The sequence below is a fragment of the Protopterus annectens genome, chromosome 4.part0 (genome assembly GCF_019279795.1).
Source record: "Protopterus annectens isolate FY-2018-M chromosome 4.part0, PAN1.0, whole genome shotgun sequence".
Taxonomy (NCBI): domain Eukaryota; kingdom Metazoa; phylum Chordata; order Ceratodontiformes; family Protopteridae; genus Protopterus; species Protopterus annectens.
In genome coordinates this window covers 1945653701-1945673663 of record NC_056733.1, presented here as the reverse complement: position 1 = coordinate 1945673663, position 19963 = coordinate 1945653701, and positions in this window count along the sequence as shown.

Below are 19963 nucleotides of genomic sequence, written 5' to 3'. Positions count from 1 at the left end.
TACCTCTCAACCTCAGAGCAAGAAATCTGGACAAAGCCATACATAGAAGTGGGACAAAGGCCCACAAATAAAGACAATTTTTAAATATTGCTCTTATAAACTTAGAAAGATAATAGAATAGGTCTTGCATTAGTATGAATTTTCTGAAGGATATGAAATCTGAAAGTCAAATGTCTGTCATTATTTTCTAACTTCAGTCTTTAATGATTTGTCATTAGTTTGCCAAAAAAAAAACAATTTTATGAAAAATGGACCAAAAATGTGATGCAAAAATATAAAATAGCCACACAATACAGCCGGGAACCTGTCAAAGAAGGGACACTTTAATATTAGTACTGCTAACTTGAGCAGCTGACAAAAATAAAAGAATCTACATGCATTTCTGAAATAAAAGTAATCTATAACTCTGATTATTACAGTTATTTCTTAATTTTAAACCCTCCATGTTTTCTTCCCAAATTCCTATTTTGCAGAGGGATTATTAGGGGGAAGAGCAACATTTTGAGCCAAAATCGGGGACAGTTGAGAAGTTTGGCTATGCCTAATTCTATAAAGCAATTTATTTGCATGTACCTCTCAACCTGTTAATGCAATAAATCTGGACAAGGCCAAATATATTGGAGGAACATATAAACAGTAGTAAAAATTGCTCTTGTATAAACTGAGGCAGTTGATAAAATAACAAGTCTTACTTTAGCATGCATTTTCCTGAAGGTTATGAAGTCTGAAACTCAGTGTGTCATTATTTAGTGACTTAATTCCTAAATGATTTGCCAGAAAATCACAAATTTTATGAGGAACAAACCAAAAATAAGCAAAAATCTGTTCATTCTGTGAAAATCTGGACAGTTGGGAGGTATAGTTCAGCTGGGGCTGTCTTTGAGTTTGCTGCCCTTCCCCCTCACAAAATCATGCAGTCTCACAATGGAAACAGAATTAGCATTAAAACTTATTTGCCCTTGAAACTCACATTCATGAAACAGCATTGAAACCCACATTCAAAGAAAATACATTTTGCCAGTGGTATATAAAGATTAACTTTGGGCTGTTTTCAAATCATAGGCCCCTTGCAGATGAAACATGCATGTGCTCTTTGATACACCTTCCTGATTGTGCTAAATTATATTCCTTGTACAATACAGTACAGTTGTTAGAGGGCATTTTAAATTTATTGTTTTGAACCTTTTTCCAGTAAACAATGAAACAAAAACACATGCACCAATAATGAAAAAACTGCCCAATTCAGAACATTTTTCCATTAAAAAATGAAAAAAATGCATGCACCCATAATGACAAAACTGCCCAGTTCAGAACATTTCCATCATAAAAGTCTACTCAAAATTCTACAGTCCACCATTATCAGTAAAAATGCACAATTCTACAGTCCACCATTATCAGTAAATATGCACCATCTCTGAAGAAGTAAAAGTCATCTAAATAATTCCAAATTAAAGAAATCTGTAACTAATGAAGAGGTTGCTGCTAGCAAACACCTTTATATTTCATGGTTTCATCGAAAAATAAAGTGTCTGTTGCCCCTGAGGAATAAATTGCCTATATTACATTAAAAAAATGGTAAGCTAGTAATATCGCAGTAGGAAATGGATGGAAAACTGATAACAGGTTCATAGTTAGTATCTTCACCAAAGAGGACATTCTCAGTACGGCAGCACCCACCCTCTTGTGGGAGTACAACCCACAGCCTTCTGCATCAAAAGCAAGTATACAACCTGTTGTGCTATTAACAATGCAAGCCGACTTAGCATAAGCAGCACTAAACGTCTCTTCCCCTGCAGCTCTCAACTCCTTGTAAAATCTATTCAATACTCAACTGTATGGGGGGGGGTGGGCGTAAAAAGCCCAAAAACCAGGGACACATTAAATATTGCTTGTATAATCTTGGAAAGTTGCTAGAATAAAATGCTGTGTTACCACTATACATTTTACTGCCAAGGTCCCTGTGCAAAACAGTCAAAGCAACATACCACTACGCCAAATCAGCTGCTTTGTGAAAGAGAGGAAGACTGAAACTTAAATGGCTATCATTTAGTGAATTCAGTTCTCACCATAGCTGTCAACCTTAGCAAAAAAAACCTGGACGAAGCCAAATATTCATTTTATAAACTTAGAAAATTGCTAGAATAAAAAGTTGTGTTACTATGTATTTTCTGAAGAATATGAAGTCTGAAATTCAAATGCCTGTCAATTTTACTTCTAATGGAACAAAAACAATTTTCAGCAGAGGCCCAGGGAGAAATACTGCAGACACATGTCTTTGTAAAATGGCAGAACACCAGAGCAAATCCACACAAACACAGGGAGGAGATGCAGACTCCACACAGAAGGCACCCCAGCCAAGAATCAAACCAGAAAACCTATAGCTGTGAAGCAGCAATGCTACGACTGCACCATCAAATATTTAAGGAACCAAACATTCAGAAACCTGAAGTCTGAAATTCAAATGCCTGTCAATTTTATTTAACATTTGTTAACCAGGACAGTCTGACTTGGAACAAAAAAAAACAATTTTCAGCAGAGGCCCAGGATGAAATAATGCAGACATGTCTTTGTAATATGGGAGGACACAAAGGCAAACCCACAGAGAAGAAGCAGACCCCACACAGAAGACACCCCAGCCAAGAATCAAACCTGAAAACCTGTAGCTATGAGGCAACAATGCTACCACTGCACCATCAAATATCTAAGCATTTAAATATTTAGAAACCACAGACATTATGAGGAACAGAACAGACCAAATATGAGGCAAAAATCTGCAAATTAGTTACAAATAGTGGTGGGTAGGGAATTCAGGCCCTTAACACCTGCATACATGGTACAGGGTTCAAGCCTGAGGTATTCTCTACCACACCACCATGAGTTTGCTCTAGCCACCAACACACACACCTGCTTACCCTTGCCAATGGTCCAAATAACTGCTCCCCTTGCCACCGATATAATGTCTAAATAACTGCTCCCCTTGCTGCCGATATCCAAACAGTCCCTTTGCCACCAACAAGCAACTGTATTCCTCATGATTGGTCCATCCTGAACAGTCCGAATCCTTGTGAATGCTCTAGCCTGCTGCTGCTGCAGTCCAGAGTGCCTCCAATCCATGATGTCACCGCCACATAGACTGCTGGGCATCTTGGGGCCAAGATGCCTTTCCCCCTATCTAGACTGCTGAGAAAGCAGTCTGAGAGTGTTCCCATCCATTTTAGAGCTTGTGCGCATGCACACACTTCCGGGAATTTACAGTGTTTGTTTTTGTGTTTCTCAGTTTTATTTTTATTTGCTTTTTAGGTGGGAGGGCTGCAGTCCTGCAGTCCTATAGCACGAGCCGACCCTGAAAATATGTTGGACCTTTATATGTCCATTAACAAAACATTTAACAGAAACATGGATGACACATCCCCCCAAGCCCATGTGTAATGAATCAGAATGTGTTGTTAACCATATCAGTCTATAACTAGTCCCACCCCCCAAACAAATGTTAAACAAACTTGAGTATTGCTGTCACTATTGTACTATACAAGAAATATTAACAATGGAAATAGGTAAGCCTACCTGGAAGCTCTTCCTGGGACATACATGTCCTCTTTGAAATGGCAGCATCAACATCAATCATATCTTGTTGTGCACTTTCCACTGACCTTTCTAGCTCTCTGACAGTAGACAGGAACTCTTCATTTGGTGTCAGTAGAGGTTCTGTAACAGCCAACACCAAGTAGCCATCTGTCCATGGGTCACTGCAGCTGGTCTCCTCTGAGTCAATGAAATCATGTCAGTGGCCCTATGAAGCACCTTATCATATGTTCTGCTGTATCCCCCAATACAGTTTACATCTTTCACTATCTGCTGCCAAATTTGCATTCTTCCAGACATATCCCCATGTCCTTTTTCAAGCAAAAAGGCACCATGTCACCTAAATGCTTGGACAATTACATCCTTCTCAGGGTCACTGAAGGAGGGGGTTGTTGGGACTAAGACGCTTGGGAGCCATAGTCCTAGGTGCTTTGTTTAGCAGATGTCTTAGTGTTTGTGCTGGAAAATGCAAAATAACACTTTCAAATGAAGTCCAAATCATCATAGAAGTAAAGCAGTATGCACATTAGTGTTTATGGTAAATGGAGTGAAATAGCCAAGTAATGGATGGCTGCATGGGGGAGGCTCCATTCGACCATGATTTTGTGAGGGGGAAGGGCGGCAAACTTAAAGACAGCCCCAGCTGAACTATACCTCCCAACTGTCCAGATTTTCGCAGAATGAACAGATTTTTGCTTCTTATTTTTGGTTTGTTCCTCATAAAATTTAGATATAACACATAAGTAATTTTTCAATATTACCCACTGCAGAAACAAAAAAAAATCAAGGTATTTAATTAAAAAAATTATGTGGTTGTAATATATCACAGTCACACACAAAGCAAGGTTTTATCCAAAACAAGGGGAGTAACAATAGCAAAGGAAGCCTCTATACAAACAATTTTGTTTGTGCCAATACAGAAATGGAGCTTGGCTCCCCCACCCCCGATACAACAGGCAAATTACATTCTGGTACCAAACAAAGTAATAAAGCATTAGTAAATTGTTATGTGCTAGTAAAGAAAGTGTCCCAAAACATGTTTACAAATTTACCACAGTAGATTCATTTTTATGCAATTGCCAGTCACCTCTACCTGTGGCCAGCACTTCTCTAGAGGTGCCTATGAGTCATCCTAGAAAGCAAATACCTCATGTGTCATTGACAATGTACAACATTTATATTTCACTGAATTAACAATAGAAGTGTGTAAAGAGAAACAGCTGTAACATTGATATTTATGATGAAAGTTAATAAGGCTGTGCATCTAAGAAAGTATAATGCCCTGATTAATATGCCTACACCATCAGTAAACTTCTAAGAAGAGCATACAGATAAATTATTGCCATTTGCTAATTCATATATAAAATATTTTTCTAAGAGACATGTGAACATATCCAGCATATAAATGAAAAATGCAATCATACCTTATTAATATCAGTAGTCTTATGTGCAGTTAAATCCAAAGTAATAGTGGTCATCTTCTGTGTTATCCTCATAAACAAGCCTCCTCACAGTCAGGTTCCTTAACTACATGGTTCCATTTTTATAGTGGACATTCAGGCCTGTGAGCATGGTGAGTATGCAAGTGAGGTGTGAACTAATTAAAATTGCTGAATCCTAAATTCCTGGCTCCATGTAGAAGATGTAAAAATAGTGCATACACTCCCTCAATGTTTGCTTCTAATGGATTGCAGCTCCAAATGATTATTGATAGGGAAAAGGCAAACACAACAGCAATTCAGACTCCCTTACCTCCAGTGGGTATGTCAGCCAGGTTAGACTTAGAAAGCATAGAAATAATTTTATTAATGTTATAAATGCAAGTAAGCAGCACACATTTCACAGTTTCTGTTCAGTAACATCCAATCTCTCCTGCATTTGTTGAAAATGGGATATTATTGCCATTTAATATTCTCACATATTTTAAGGACAATAATACAAAGTGCCTTACAGACTGCATTTCTCCAATTACTGCACAGATAATAGAAGAATGAAAAACACACAGAGATAAGATATAGCTGTATTTCTGCAAACAATAGTCATAAATGGTTGTGCGTTCACTTGTACTACATCTGAAATGGTACATGTACAAGCAATTCTGAAGTGTACAAGTGTCATATATGTCTTGTTAATACTGTGGATGATGTTGCATTTGCTTGTATGCACAATTATTTTCATTGTTTGCTGAACAGTTGTTTTTGTGGCAAAGAGGGATAAGACACGTTTACGGTGTATTTTAGGTTCATTGGTGTGAGAGTTCAAATCCACACTTCTGTAAAAATCTTTCATGTATACTAACATATATTTTATAGAGTTCTTTATTTTATAGATTTATTTTCTTCTTTTTTTACATTTTTAATGCCAGTATTTGTGCCGTGTGTGGCTTAGCACGAACAAGAGAAATAGATAAACACAATAAATTTCATGTAATGTGCGTTGTTGACAACTAATACATCAACTACCCCTGTGAATCACTTACGTGTGTAGTACATCTGCTAAACATGCTGATCCACACAGCATATGCTATATGTTGGTCAGGGTTCAAGTCCCAGCTTTGTCTTTTAAGGATGACACAGAATAAAGACTACTCACAAGGCTAAAACAAGTTTAACTTTGCTTGGTTTGTTTATGTGAGGCTTATCATCATGCAAATTTGGAGTAATGGACCACACAAGAAGCCGACAGAATGCCTGCAGACACGGTGCAGACATTCTCAATTTCAAAAATGATACATTGTTAAATTTTTTGCTTTTCATCATGCAACACTGCTTAGCAATGTTGTGCAGCAGTTAGCAACCTAGTCCCACACCTGCAGCCCCAAAACACCTGCTGAGAGGAAGCAGACACCAATTTGAAAATAGTTACATTCTACCAAGTATGTTGAGCACTGCAAAAACAAGGCATGCAGAGGTGCGCTGCAGTTAACAGACAGAAGGTAATGATGAATGGGAAAATTTACAACTATTATTTAACTATGGGAAAATATACAACTATTATTTAACTATTCCTGTGACAGCAGGTATAACTGTAGGGCTGCGATACAGATGGTCCTGGCTTGTAATACAGAAATTCTCAAATATTTTTACTATTGTTCTGTTTTACTTTATATTAAATGTCATGTAAAAAGTTAAAAATAATTATAAATAACAACAATATATATATATATATATATATATATATATATATATAGCAGTAGACCTTATATGAATTTATATGTATGTCTGAGGGTATACATACTGCTATGTTTATGCAAATACAATTGTGATATCTGGCCTTGGATGGCCTTCAGAGTTCAATAAGACTCATACACACATGAATGTATAAACCAGGACTTTGTCAGGACACACACATACATGGCTAACCCCTCACTTTGTCATGCGTATTTATATATAATTCATGACTATTTTTGAGAAGAACTTCTATGGCAAAGATGGAAAATTGCTGCTGTGGTAAAAATGCTTTGTTTCTTATGTAAAGGTTTGAATCCCACATTGTAAAAATCAGTTTTATCAGTGTATAATGCCAAATCCAGTATGTCTGCAAAGTGAAATCATCTAACAGTTCCAGCAGCAAACAACCCTCAAACTAATACCAAGTACCAGGTTAATCTTCCAGTTTCAAAAACTGCTTTCCTCTCTGTTTGCTACTGTTGCTGTTTAATTAATTGTGCACAAACAGGGTTGGTATCATTGTTCGGGTTTGTGCACTACTAGTAAATGCAATAACAGGTATTGGCAGGAAATAATTATTAGCATTTGCTGTTCCCTCTGGTTAGACATGCCTAGTGGTAGAAGTGAAGGTGCCCAATTAAGGGCACAGAGGTGGGGTGTTGAGGAGTCCAGAATCTTTATTGGACTCCTTGTAAAGCTCCACATCTGAAGGCTTTTGCAGGGGAAATATACCAACTCCCAGTGCAAGTCTGAGGCTTTGAGTAGTCTGGCCAAGGTTGTCTCTAGTGCAACTGAAATTACACCCACAGGAGAACAGTGTAGACATCACTTTAATGACCTGAAAAGCAGCAAGAAGGATACACACAACCAGTGGCTGGATGAGTTCAGGACTAGTAACATCCCACATTTGTGTAAGCACAGTAATAAAGAGAATTTAAAGTAGAAAGATAAATATAGGCAAGACTGGAATGTATAATGCTCTTTGGTTCTCTTCTTTTCATTCCACAGATAATTCAGAGTTTACTATGAATAGAGAGGTACATGCTGAGGGTCTCGAGATACTGAGAGAAGCAAGAGGTATGCATGCAGCATAAGAGAAGTATTACTGTAGGTTTTCAAATTAAAAATGTATTTTCTATACAGTTTTAGCAAAGTAAGCATGCATATCCTAACGGTAAAAGCAAGTATGCATGGTTCAGGCTGTAGCACAATCCAACTGTAGGAGTCACGTCTAAGACTGAAGTCAGATGTGGGTTCAAATACCACAAGTAACAAATATAAAATAGCAAAATCTTATAAAAAATATTACACAAATTAATTTCTATAGCAGTGGCATAAATGCCCTGATGTTGCCTTAGTCTGTACAATTGAACCAAGCATATGTACAATATATGCACATTCCAAGGATTACTTTGAGTGATCCTTAATTATAGTTTGTAGTTGTGAAAAGGTATGCTCAAATGTAAAAGTTAAGATAAAATACTTTATTAATGCGATAATGCATTGTATGCCACATATGATGGTACTAATTTTATCAATTTTGTTTCTCTCACCCCCAACCATTATTTCTCTTTTTTGTTCTTTCTATATGTTTTCAAAATACTTTCATGTCATCCATCACTGACAAATCACAAAATGCTTTACAGCACAGGGAGGTAGGCTGAACCCAGTGGCTCAACCTGCTTCCACTCCACCAGCTCCGGCAGTGATCTCCAGCACATCTGGAACCCAATCAGGCAACCCTGCCTCAGCTACTCCTGCAACACCTGTGACCTCAGGTAACACTACCCCAGCAACTGGTGCTGTGGTACCCTCTGGGAATACTGGTGGAGATTTTATCAACCATCAGGAGATAACAGGGTTGGTGCATAGGGTCATGAACAGCACCATTGGTGCATATCTCTACCAGCTGGAGAGTCTGCCCTCCCTTGTGGTCCATAGGAAAATACCTCAAGCACTCCAACAGCCAGTGGAGTAAGGGGAAGATGATGACAGCCCTGTGAGTGAGGACTAGATTCTGTCTTTCTCCATGTCTGATGGGCATGCACATCCACTGTCCCCTCTCTAAACCCAATTATGGTATCCCCCAACCTGTCATGTCCCCCACTGTCTCTGTGTTGCCTAATTTGTCCTGTGTGTTTGCATCTGCTTCCTCACCTACATTATTTGCCTGACCCAGAAAGACTTATGTCCCTTACCCAGCATTCCTTGGACACCTCCTATCACAACTCGTGTGATACAGAGCAGTTTCTAATCAAGCTAGTGTATGTCTCAACTACTGTGTATATGATAACTATGTATCTGCACTAACTAGGGAGCTTGCTGCTAGGAAACTCGGCCCCTTGCCACTCTTGCTGGTCTCTAACCCTCCACCTCTCCTTGCTACACTCTCTCTGTAATATCCCCCCCACTTCCTCTCATCACTAGCAACTCAGACCCTTCTCAACCATGCACTCATGCTGCTCTCTCTGTGACTATACATTCATTCCATTTATTCTCCTGCACTCATCCCCTCCAGTGGTAAACTGTCTTTTTTCTTAGAAATAGCACTCAGATTCCACATTACTCTTGGCAACATGTGCAATATCTCCATTTAATATCTAAGCTGCTGTCCCTCTCAACTACCTACATTTGGAAACTCTCAAGATAGTTTTATTTTTGTGTGTCTATAAGGCTAGTCCATTCCAAAGGTGGGTGCAACCCACTCTGGTCGCCCTCAGCTCTGGGCTTACTTTGGTCCCCTACCTTGCCCCCATTCCCACCCACCTCCACTTTCATTACTTATATACTTACACACCATACCCCTCAATTAACACTCTGCTCCTCCCACTAGCCCAATTAAACTATCTCACATCACCACAACTCCATCCTGATCACTGAAACCACTCCCCGTCCTCACTCTGATCACTGAAACTACTCCCTGTCCCCACTCTAGCTAATAACATACTTACTTACAGAAGCACTACACATACTCCATCTACTTAACCTCATAATATTACTATGTCCCCTGCTGTAAGTACTTACATGCTAAACTCCATAATGCTTGCAGTAATAACTATCATGCTCTTCCACCTCACAGCCTTTACCTCTTACCACACTCAAGTACAAACCAACATCTCCCTCCCTTGACAAACTTCAACCTTTGACTGTCACATTGTAGCTCCAAGTATACACATAGCTGCATGCCTCTTCAAATCCTCATACACTGACTACTACCTCCACAGAATGCAATCACTCAAATCCAATACCCACACTTCAATAAAACACACTATTATTACCTATATTTTTAGCAAACTCTACCTACATTTACTGTCTAAGCTATCATGCTGTGGGGGCATACACCCCAACCCTGGTCCCAACTCTCTACCGAACTCCAACTCTGACCACCTTATTCACATTATCCATAGACATAAGGCCTTCCTCCTCCTCCTTAACATTAACGTCAGAAGTATCTCAAATAAAGCTCATGAACTCCATGCCGTACTAAATCTATATAAACCTGATATTGTATTACTGATTGAAACCTGGAAAAACAAGAAATCAGTAGCAGTGAAATAGCACCAGGCTATAACATTCTACACAAGGACAGAGAAGGTAAAAAGGGTGGAGGTGTAGCACTGCTATTCCAAGATCACTTCAAGTTAGAACTACTTGAGGCTAATATTCAAAGTGTAGGTAATGCAGAAATCATCCTTATTTGATTAAAGCTAAACCCCAATAAAGACATAAATATTATAAGCTGCTACTGCCCACCTGGTAACAACATTACCAGTATGGAAAACCTACTAGAATGGATCTTAATCTCCCTCCCCTATGAAAATATCCTACTAGGAGATTTTAATATAGACTGGCATAACTGCTCTGGCCACAATCCATCCATGCACATCAACCTCCACAGGTTTACCCAGCTTATCTCATCCCCCACCAGAACTGATAAAACAACCAAGTGACAGTTCATCCTGGATGTTTATATCCATTCCCTCACTCACATCTCTAGCAGGCTGTCTGCCAAACAACTTTAGTGACCACCAAGCTACCTTCCTTCTTAGAAAAATAACTCACCAAATTAATGAGACAACCTTTAGAGCAGTCAGGAACAAAACAAACTTCAAGCCAGATGACTTTATAAATGCCCTAAAGAGTTGCAATTGGAAACCACTAAAGTCACTATCACTAGATGAGGCAGTTCACTACTTCAACTCAACTTTCCTACAAATATTAGACCATCATGCACCCACCAGACCCATTAGAAGAAAAGCTAAGCATGCTCCCTGGCTAACTAAGGCAACTAAATCCATCCACAAAGACAGGGACAAAGCATGGATACATTTCCACAAAAACAAATCCCGATCAACAAAACAATAATACTTAGAGCTTTGGAATAAAGCCAAAAAGCTAATTAAATCTGACAAAATCATCTACTATCAAAACCTCCAAGAAAAACATAGCCAAAACCTGCAAAAATTCTGGGCCTCTATAAATTCTGTATTACAGCCAGAGAAGTCTACTACCCCTACACTTAGAACAGTAAACAACCAGGGGTACATCCCTAATCAGTTCAATACATTTTTCACCAGAACAGTACAAGCTCTTGCAACTACCCAATGTAACAGTAACAGCACCAACCTCTCAAAATAACCTACATGATAATTCCAACCACTTTACCCTGCATCCAATCTCAACCAAATCCATTCTTAAACTCCTCCACAAGCATAAGCAAACCACCCTGGCAGCAGATACTCTACCAGCAGAATATCTACAGCTAGCTGTAGATGCCATAGCCTATCCCATAGCCATTCTTATTAACAGATCTATTGCAGAGTGTAAAGTACCTAATACAGGGAACATCTTCCACATAATACCACTGCACAAAGGAGGCAATGTTTTAGAATTCAATAACTACCAAACAATTGCTATTTTAGCACCCTTATCAAAGATTCTGGAAAAAATTGTTCACACACAACCATGGACTTCTTCCTAGAAAACAACCTGCTATCTAAAAATCAGCATTGGCTTTAGACTCTTCCACAGCACCACAACAGCACTATTGTCCTTCTCCAACACAGTTAACCATGATAGAAACAAGGGACAACTAGTTTCTGCCATAGTTTAGACCTGTCTAAAGCTTTCGACTTGGCCAACCATAATACACTCCCTAATGCACTAACCTCCCTAAATATCATCTGCCCCTCCATATCATGGTTCAAAAGCTACCTATCAGGACATCAACAAACAGTGAATTGGCAGAACCAATTATCCTCTCTCTTACCAATAACCATAGGTGTCCTGCAGGGCTCCATTCTTGGCCCACTACTCTTCTCTCTCTCTCTATTTACCAATCATCTCTCATCCTCAACACCCAATGCTTCAGTAGTAAAATACACTGATAACACCACCCTTGTATACTCAGCCCTGACATTAGAAGAACTACAGTTCTAGATCCAACAAACCTTCTCTCTAGCTGGGGCCTGGCTCACTAACTTCCAACTAATCCTAAATCCAAATAAAGCAAAACTTCTTCTTTTCAGCAATTGTAGATCTCCTCACCCATATGGCACCTTCACCATCATATCCAAAAAAAACAAAAAACAAAATCACCCCTACTGCCCACACTAAACTGTTGGTGTAGAAATAGATTGCAACCTTGAATATGACATTCACATAGCCCAAACCATCAAGAAGGTTCACAAAAAACTCAGCCTCCTCTATCGCAACAAACAATTACTCACTAAACAAACCAAAGCCACCATAGCCAGGAGACATCTGCTGTCTACCCTTCTCTATGCATCCCCAATACTTACTAACCTCTGCAAAACTGACCTAAACAAATTAGAATCATGTTACAACAAGATGGCTAAATTTGCTACTGAGACCCCTTATAGGACCCATCACTGTGTAGCTCTCAAGCAACTAGGCTGACTTGAACTACCACAGCCACTGAAACTCAACTAATTGTCATTGGCACACAAAATATACAACCAACCAGCTAAACCTCCAGCACTTCTTCTTCTTTCGGCTGCTCCCGTTAGGGGTCACTACAGCAGATCATCTGTTTCCATTTCTTCCTGCCCTCTGCATCTTGCTCTGTCACACCAATCGCCTGCATGTCCTCTCTCACCACATCCATAAACCTTAACTTAGGCCTTCCTCTTTTCCTGTTACCTGGCAGCTTCATCCTTAGCATCTTTTTCCCGATATACTCTGCATCCCTCCTCAGCACATGTTCAAACCAATGTAATCTTGCCTCTCTGGCTTTGTCTCCAAACCTTCCATCCTGGGCTGACCATCTAATATACTTATTCCTAATCCTGTCCATCCTTGTCACACCCAGTGCAAATCTTAACATCTTCAACTCTGCCACGTAAAGCTCTGACTCCTGCCTTTTTGTCAGAGCCACTGTCTCTAAACCTCCAGCAATATAGAACCTAATTATACCTTATTCATCTACTAGAACCTTAAGATCTAGCATCCCAGACCATCTAGATATCATCAAACATATCAATGAGTCATGGAAATCTCTCTTCGGCTATTCAATTTCCAAAGCTTGGAACTCCTTACCTGGCCATCAAACCTCCATGTGCTCCAACACTCAATTTAAAAAGCTCATCAATGCACACTATATGAATTCCTGGTTATGTTCCTGTGACTCCCCAGGATAAGCACTACTGTACTACCTATTCCTCATCTAAACCTAATCTCAGTGTATCCAAGAGAACAAATACTCTACTTAGTGTGTTTTTCTGTACCTGCATCATCTAAATGGATGTAAGAAAAATGTTATTTTTATCTAGTACCATACAAAATATGTAAGATATGTATTATATTGGTACTACCTGCATATGAAACTATATGCCAGTGTTCTTAATTGAGTTTTGATATATGTTATCTTATCTCATCTATTATGTACTACCAGATATATATGCTGTATAACTATATGGTTTCTACCTGTTGAGCTATGTAATTTTATCTGGAGGTTTTCTCCACTGGCCTCCACTGAAAAAAGACCCGAGTCCAGTCAGACTTTCCTGGTAAACAAATGTAAAATAAATAAATAAATAAATAAATTCCTGTCTTACTAAAGTAAAAAATGGGCACCTGTCCAAGAAAAAAAATTTCACCCCATACATAGCTCTCCACTTGGCAGATGTGTCTTCTTGAAACACTTGATTCAGTCCAATTGGCTATACAACATGATTGCATTGTTGTCACCCCTCTTTGTTGAGGTGACAGTCCAAATTCAGCCAATGATTGAGACATATTCATTTTTTACTGTTGAAGAAGTGGATAGCTATGGTTCTTTCCTGTCTCCCTCCTGCACATTCCTACATCGTGTTCCTTTTGTTCTTCTCTTTGCTAGCCTCCATTTCATGACTTTCCTATCTACCTCATTTTAACACCTTTAATCTGGCCAAAAAATAGAATCACACACAACACATACAAGTAAAAAAAAACAATGGAGGCCTTCACTTTTTGACTTTGTATTTCTGTGAAGTTTTGCATCTCGCACCAATGCCAAGACTGTGAATTGCTCTTCCTGGTGTGGTAACCTCTGTGCAATGCCACTTAAACATGCTGTACTATTGTAGCACACACTGAATGCAGAATAAAGAAGTAAGTCATTGCAGTATAACTATGCATTTAAAACTATTACATACACCTGGATTTGAACCATATCCCATCTGGTCTCCAAAAGAAATTTGTCAATGCATTTACACCTTCTGCCAGAGAGTCAGCTAAGAAGCAGCTATGTTTCATACACTCAGTACTCAGAACTCTCATAATTTTAACAATGAGGCTCCTATTTGCTCACCACTTAATTATGCACAGGGATAGCAGTATAAATGTGTATCTCACTTGTGCAAACACTTTGCCATCAATGGCACAAGCCAGCTACTTGGTGGTACACTACTAAAAGTTTACATTAACATGTATTACTTATATTTTTTGTCCATGTAGTCTTCATGCCATGAAAGTACATGTAAAAGCACAAACAAGGAGAAGGCACATTTTAAGGAAAGAACACATATTTACAATGCATCCCTCTGTTACCACCCCCCCATGCATTGCAAAATTTGATCTCAATACTTGTTCACAAATATATCAACTATACTAATTAAATAAATAAATAACAAATGCTTTCTTATATGCCATGCACATCTTTATAATGACAATAAGCATTCAGATTTTCCAATAGGTGTAGTAATGTGAACAGCTATTTGCATACTGTTTGTAAAGCTGTCTCTTAAAGTATACTTGCACATTGCAAACACAACAGCAAATACTGCACATTGCACACTAATCAATCTGGTAACATAAAGAACTTTCATATCTTGACAGCTGTACTTGGCTAGCTATCCATTTCAGACAGGTCTCCCAACATCTTCTCTCAAACATCCAATGATGATGTTATCCATTATAAATTGTCCTGTAGCCATATGAAACGCAGACTTGTGCTGTGTTGGTGCATAAAGTACTGGTTTCTCTAGTCCATGTACTTATATAGGCAGGAGTTCTGTTCCCACTGCAGTCAACTGGTGTATGTCTAGTCGGAAGAGCATAATTGTCTATTCTGGAGTCACTAGTACAATCCCATGGAGTACCAGTATTAAAACAGTTGAACATGCCTACACATCCAGTTCATGCAGGCCTCCTATCATCATCTCTCAGACGTCCAATGATGATGCCATTAACTGTAAATTGTCCAGCAGCCCTGTAAAAGTCTGACTTGGTTGTGGTGCTTGTGGAAAGTACTGAGTTCTCTAGTCCATGTACTTATATAGGTAGGGGTTCTGTTCTCACTGCAGTCAACTGGTGTGTGTGGCTGTGCACTTACTGGACATGAAAGGGAGCATTTTGCACCAACATATCAGACACTGCTATTACCATCTTCCGCTCACCAGACTCTGCTGATGTCATCAGGTATAGGAGTCTCTCAAGCTTGTTATCTTAATGCCACATGCTAGGTTAAGATACCTAGTGTGATGCTTGTGCTATCAGATTTGCAGATGTGCAGCATGTTGCATCAGGGGAGGGTCAAAAACTGGCCAATAGGCCAGGCACAAGTCACCCCATCCTATATGATACAGAGTACAGTGACAAGGCTTTCAGTCTATCCATGTATATCATGGCATGGTTTGTAGGCCCTCTATTTTCTTGTTGAGAAACCCCTGTGGTCTCTCCAGATGCTGCAGTTGTCCATTGAGGTGCATGCAAAATTGAGCATTGTACTCTATTAGTATTCTGATGAGAGTCGTGTACAGTGTTGTTTTAACATCTTCAGACCTGGATATGATGGCCTGACTTATGAGGTACACAACATAAAAGGCTTTCCTTACAACTGTGGAAGATTGGTGGTTGAGGTTCAGATTGCTATCTACCTGTGTTTCCAGGTCTTGCATCACTGGGTTTGAGCTTAGGGGGGGTTATCACTGCTATAATTAGCAGGAAATTCAACTTTGCAAAAGGAAAAACTAATGACAATTTTTTGTGTTTATTTTCAGACAGTGTGGCTTTGGTGTCAATCATTTGTCTAGGTTAGTCTCTCCTGTAATATCTTTACATCATTGGTGGACTCAGTCATTGCACCCAATTTGCAATCATCAGTATACTGGGTAAGCCAAGGGCCATATACTTTAACCTGGACTTCCAAGAAATAGATTCCAAACAGTAAAGGACCCAGTATAAATACCTGTGGTACGCTACTGGTGATGGATCTACTGGGAGAGATTGAGTCACCAAGTGTGCCAATAAGTGTCTGTCGGTGAGATCCACAACTAGTAAACTTCAGAAAACAAAATAAACAACTTGCTACAGACTTCAGGGAAGAGCATGAAAAATGTAACCAAGTGTAAAAAAGAGAAAACCAAGTTTTATTAAGCACTTCTTGTCTCTCTGGGTAGAGGAACTTCTTCAGATACTAATTCATAACATTCTTGCCTTCTTATACCCACCCTTCCTCATTGTTAATAACCATCAATTTACTAGTAATTATTTAATTGCCATATAAGCATTTTTACTACAACACCAACTTCTAAAATTATATAAATATATAAGTTACCTGCAATTATTTATTTAATAAAAAGTACGAAAATAATAATAACAAATAGATTAATCAAAATTCATAAAATTCATTTATTATACATAAAAAATTATATCTCAAAAGGCTTTTCAGTTTCAATATGCACAGTATTGAGGCTACCTTATTCAAACCTGGAAAACTGCAAGCACTTGTTCTTAGCTGCCATGTCATTAAGCTAATTAGCTAAACATCTAGTGATGTAAGGGTTAATCCCGAGCTGGGAGAGTTTCTTAATGATACCCTTGGCCAGATCAAGATAGCTGGTATGGACTGTTTTACCTTCATCCTGGGTTTTGATGATTTTCTCAAAGATGTTTATTGGGTTTAATAAGAATGATCTACCCTTACCAAAGCTAAATTGGGTCAGGTCTAGAGCTCGAAGGTTAACTATGTCCTTGTTGATAAGGTCCATGATGATTCTTTTCATGGCCTTGTAGATGAGACTGTTTAGACTTAATAGGTCTATAGTTCCCAGGTTGGTTGATGCCCACCTCTGTGCAAGGGGATTACTGCTGCTGTTTTCCACTCTGCTGGAACAAATCCTGGTCTCAGGGTATGGTTAAAGAAAATGCTAATTTGGTCTGCTAGGTCCTATTTTATATTGCTTACTAAGCAATCTGGGATGTTATCTTGTACTATTGAAGTTTTTCGCCTTGGACAGTGCAGATATGACCTGATATCTAGAGATACTAGACAGGGGACTGGTATCAGGTATGCTTTGGGGTATGCCTGGTAAGGCCAAGGACATGAAGTTTCCACCAAATCTGTTAGCTAGAAGTTTGACCATTTCCTTTAGTGCAGCTTCATGTTTAGATGCCTAGCATTAAGCAGCAGAACTTTGAGTTTGCCTCCAGTGGATATTGTTATGTCGGAACATTTGTTGCTTTCACATTGCCTAACAAAGGCAAGAGAGGGGAGGCAAGTGCCTTTGCCAGTATCTGACAGCCTAGACTACACAGGTTCAGACCATTTCTGGCAAAGCAGCATAGCTTGTCAACCATGTAAGCCCAGGGTGAGAGATCCTGGATTCCCCTGGATTGACACCAGCAGCTAAGACAAACTGTTGAAGTCCATAAATTGTGTTTATATTGTGGCATCATCCTGGGTGAAGGTAGAATGCTGCTTAGGGCTAGGGTCATGCCTGCCTGGGATACATAATCGGACAGTTCAGTCATGTATCTCTTCATATAGTCCAGAGAGGTACATCATGAAAACAAATGGACTACCTTAAAAAAATGAAGACATCACACCCCTATGACCAGAACAAGTAGCATGCGACCTGTGTACTGAAGTAGATGGTATGCAGAACATCCACTAGCATGTACCCACAGTGGTGAGTACTCCCTTGTATGTAACACAACTCCTGAGTATATGCAAGATATCCACATCAAATGTCATAATGCTTCCATAGTTCACAGCCATCGTAACACCAATAACCAAGTATAATGCACCCTTCTTCAAGTACCTCCCTTCATATCTTCAAGGGATGTGTAACTCAAGTGTACCACCTTGCCACACTGATCTCCCAGACATCTTATTGGCCATACCCAGGTATTCTTGTTGCATATACATTACTGCCTGATGGTGTGGAACCCCCATCAAGGTGTTATACCAGAGGCATATGTGATACCTGTTCCAGGGATGCACACAGTACATATATACATGTTTGACAACATTGATGACATAGGTTACATTCTTGACAGTATTGATTGTGCCATATATATGCCATGCACACCTGTCAACTAACCTGGATTGATCATGATGTCACAGGTATTACAGTGCCCCTCCTAACACACCCACCAGATGTTATATTGCCAGAAAAGTGTCCTCATCTCATAATAGTTGTACAAGTGTGTTCATGCTGAACCATCTATGATCACTCACAATCGCATATGTTATGTCAGATACATGGAATTACTCTTGGTATTATTCTGATTTTGTCCATGGTTGTGCATGCTTCTGTTTACTGTTATCCATGAGCCTGTAACTATGTGTCCTACTTGTTGGAGGCCTCTGCTGACATTGCACTCATATTCAGGCAACTCATGTTGCACAGTTTAACAATATGCACCTAACTCCTATTGTACATAACATCCCTGATAGATGTCCACTCTATTGTACATGTCAGGATGCTTATATCATAAAGACATCCTTTCCCATTGTTATGCTACTTTGTGTGACAGTCACACAATATACATTTTCATTGTGAAGTCCACCTGTAACATATTGATATGTGATTATTGCTCCTGCTACAACTGTCTTCATTTACATGCCCTCATCTGCTGTACATTAAGATGATTGACCTTCCTCTTTCCACGTGTTCATTCCTACAATTAGTCTGTGTGCCCATATTCAATACACACACTTCCCCTTGATGTTTATTTTAAATGTCAGTCTCTGTATCATTATGGATCATTTACACAACTTTTGTTCAGAATGCCTGAAATGGGATTCCATGATACTCTGTGTTTGGACTATATGCATCGTTATATTATTTTTTTCTGGTAATCATTGTGGCATTCCAACCAATCAAGCAACCCTAGTTTACCTGTAGGTAAACAGGTCTACATGTCTGCTGCTGTCCGTGTTGCTTTACATGGTTTTCTGGCCAACACTAATGCTACTCATGAAACTGTGCTTGTTTATGTTTAAATGCAGTGAGCAGCATTCACATCTAATTAGTGCTGCTGCTCACTGCTCAAACATATACATTCCTTGTAGGCTTCATGCTAAACCTGCATAGAGTTTGTTGAACCCCCGGGACAGTTATACATTTCTTGGCACTGAATCTTTAGACCATGGCTTTGGTACCAGTTATTGGCCTGATTTAGTCTTTCTTGGAGATTATTAGTATCTTTTGAGAATTATATGACCACATTTGCAAACTTGGTCAGCCAGAGGCTCTTAACATTGGCCTTGACTTCAGACAAGTAGATGGAAAAAAAGGAGCAGACTTGCCACATCTTGAGGAACTCCCCTAATGAGCAGCCTCTTTGTTAAAGTGCGATAACAGGATTTGTACAGAATTCTGTACATTTGTTTAGAATGCCCAAATAGGGTATTGTATGAAATTCCTTGGCCAGGAAACAGGCAGGCAGTATGCACCATTTTGTACTTATCCATTGCTTTGGTC